General features: G+C 42.6%; 1 pseudogene; it reads left to right on the forward strand.

Moving 5' to 3' along the window:
- Positions 1-6: 6 nt before the first annotated feature.
- The window catches only part of LOC102768391, a 5,823-nt pseudogene continuing 2,766 nt past the window's right edge, over positions 7-3,063 (forward strand).

A 3,063-nucleotide genomic window follows, 5' to 3' on the forward strand; every position in this document is an offset into this window, starting at 1 on the left:
TGGGAGCCCCGCTCCGCGCGGTCCCGCCCCTGCACCACGCGGACGTGGGGACGTCACGCCGGCGCTTGACTTGGATTATGAATCAGGCGCCGGCCGCCTTGTCTTAAAGCTCTTCGAGGCTGAACGGTGGCTTATGAGTCCTGGCACCCCCTTCGCAGTCCAGCGACTAAGGAATGAATTATGCTTGGAATGATCCCGGTCCATAATTATAAGGTATTATTAAATTAAATGAAAACAATGGTAATGGTAACAAACATTGAACACTTATTCTGTGCCAGCTGATGTGCCAAGCAAGTACTTGACAAAGGTCACCTCACTGAGTCTTCGCATCATGGCCAGTACGTAGACCTCATTATTTATTTCTTTACAGATAAGGAAACGGGTTCTGAGAGGTTGCATGACTAGCTTAACAGTTGACTCAAACAGTCTGCTGATGTAGGAGTTCCGAGCCCTCACTCAGCTTTTACTCTCTACTAAGGCCCCTCCCACCTTTCTTGGCGTGGATCCCTGTGAGTCACTCAATACGCACAACAACATCTCCAGACCTTTCTGGAAAGGCAGGAAGGTCGGCCTCCACAGCAACCTGTGCATCGCTCTTAGCAAGGGCCGAGTTTCAGGCAGCGTTGTATTCTCAGGGACTAGTACTGGGCTGGGCACCCAGGAAGCTCTTGACTTGCTCAGTTGAATTGTTACTGATTGTTGGTCCAGCATGATATTACTGACTAGGATTTATTCAGCTCCTACTATGCTAAGTATAAACTGCACAGTGAAAGCAAATAGGAAACACACAATAATACCCCAGTTTTAAAAAATGTGCAATAAACAATGGATATTAACCCACAATAAATGTATTTTTTAAAAACAGCACCATGTCCGGGCCTTTACACACATTATTCCATCTAATCCTCCCAACAGCCAAAAAAGGCAAAACCTATTATTATTATTCCCATGGTACCAATAGGGACCCTGAGGCTTCCTGAGATGACCGTGATTTCACGGGCAGTAGGTGGCAGAACAAAAACTTTAAACCCAGGTCTCTGACAGCCAGAGCTCCTAAGCATTTTGCCGCACTGTCCAGTCAAATCTACCCTATTTAGCAAACATCGTTCTGTTCACATCCTTAGGATCTTTATTTGAAGTAACTATTAGCATTCCTGTTTTCAAGAAGAGAGAAGTACTAGTATCCTCGGCCACCAATGGTAATGTTTGCTATAGACTTTCTTTAGGACATAAGATGAACGAGTGCAGTTTATTCTTCGCATACTAGATGCTGAATAAAATAGGGATAATTATTTCCAGCCTGCTTACTTCACCGATTGTCGGGAAGGGCCAAACTATCCCAATGCACACATTTTTCTATATGCTACCTCATTATTAATGGTTAATGAACTTTAAACACCAGCTGTTCCACAACAGAGCTGGTTGTTTGACATGTGGATACAGATTGTTATTCCCCAAAATGCTGCTTTATAATTTTGGATTAAGAGTAATCTTATCAAAATATAGTGTCCTCCTGCAAACAACATAGTAAGAGGAGCATAGTTCTAGCCGATTTGACTCAGTGGATAAAGCATCGGCCTGTTTTCATTCAGTTAGAACAAACAACCAAACGCTACTGAAACAAAATTCACAACCATCAGGGAAAACAGAAAAGTTCCTCTGGATTTTTTGCTTTCCAACTTCATAACTGGTATTTGCCCTTAGCATCAATTTAACATAATTTCTATGGTTAATGCTTGTATGGGGCCTAAGAGAAAAAGCAGTAATTTTTGTTTTGTTTTGTTTTACTTCTTAAGGTTTCATTATTAGAACCTTTGAATGTGAAAGAAGCTTGGATCAGGCCATCTTTCCAAACCTCCCATCCTATTCATGAGTGGTCTGAAGTTCAGTCAGCCGGCCACCGTCCTAACACCCCTCAGTAAGGTATTGTCACTACCTTACACAGCTGCTATTTTCTGGATGTTCATAAGGGCTAGAAAATTCTTCCTTTTATGGGGACAAGATCAGCCACTTTGTAATGGACACCCACTGGCCTACGTTGTGTTTGCTGAGATTTCACAGAGGAGTCCAACTCTTCTATATGATAGCCCTGCGAATGTTTGAAAATGGTTATCCCACATCCTCATGCCTTCTAGTTTCCAGGGGAAACTACTTCAGTTTCTCCACTGTTCCTCAAAGGATAGTTTCTAGGCCATTCATCATCCTGTTGCCCAACTTGGGCATACTCCAACTTGTCCACATCACTCTTAAAATGCAGTGCCCAGGAGGAAACACCATCCTCCAGGTGCGATCTGACCACTGCAGAGTGTACTCTGGGACTATTACCTTACTTGTCCCAGCCACCAGCCTTCTATTAATGCTGGTTCAGATCACATTTGCTTGTTCTGGCAGCCAGGTCACATCACTGGCTCAGGTTGCATTTACTGTCAACTAAAGCCCTGGGTCTTTTTTCATTTGAGGAGCGCTTAAGTCAGGGTAGGCTGCTTTAGCCAAGAGCATGACTGGATTCATGGCTCCGCTGCTCTTCTAATATTACCAAAAACATTGAGCACAGGATTAAAAACATGCCAAACTTCCCTATTCATTTCTAACCAAACTCTTGGCATTTCAGCAATTTTTGTAGTTTAAAAAAAGAAGAAGAAGAAAGAAAGTAAAAGAGTGTGAGCCTTAGATAATGCTGTGAATTGCCACGCCAAATCTCTGGACTAAATTTTACCAAAAGGACCTGAAGGGAGTCCAAATACCTGATATACCCACCTACTTGGGTAACCAAAGGACTTCCCTTTTGCTCTAAAGCTAAATGCTACTGCAGCTGCTGGGCCATAACCACACCTGTAATGGAGAGAAAATACACAGAGAAATGTGCAGAGGCTCAGGTACCAATGTGTTACCAACAGACAACTAAATTTACTGCCACATGCCTCAAAGACAAAATGCTCAAATGCAGATTTTAAAGGGAGGATCCAGGCAAAGAAGACAATAAAATACACTGTTTGGTACTTCCTTAATAGTGCTGTGAGAGCTTAAAAATAAAGAAGGTAAAGAGCATATATATATATATAT

Source organism: Myotis davidii, unplaced genomic scaffold (assembly GCF_000327345.1).
Source record: "Myotis davidii unplaced genomic scaffold, ASM32734v1 scaffold111, whole genome shotgun sequence".
Lineage (NCBI taxonomy): Eukaryota > Metazoa > Chordata > Mammalia > Chiroptera > Vespertilionidae > Myotis > Myotis davidii.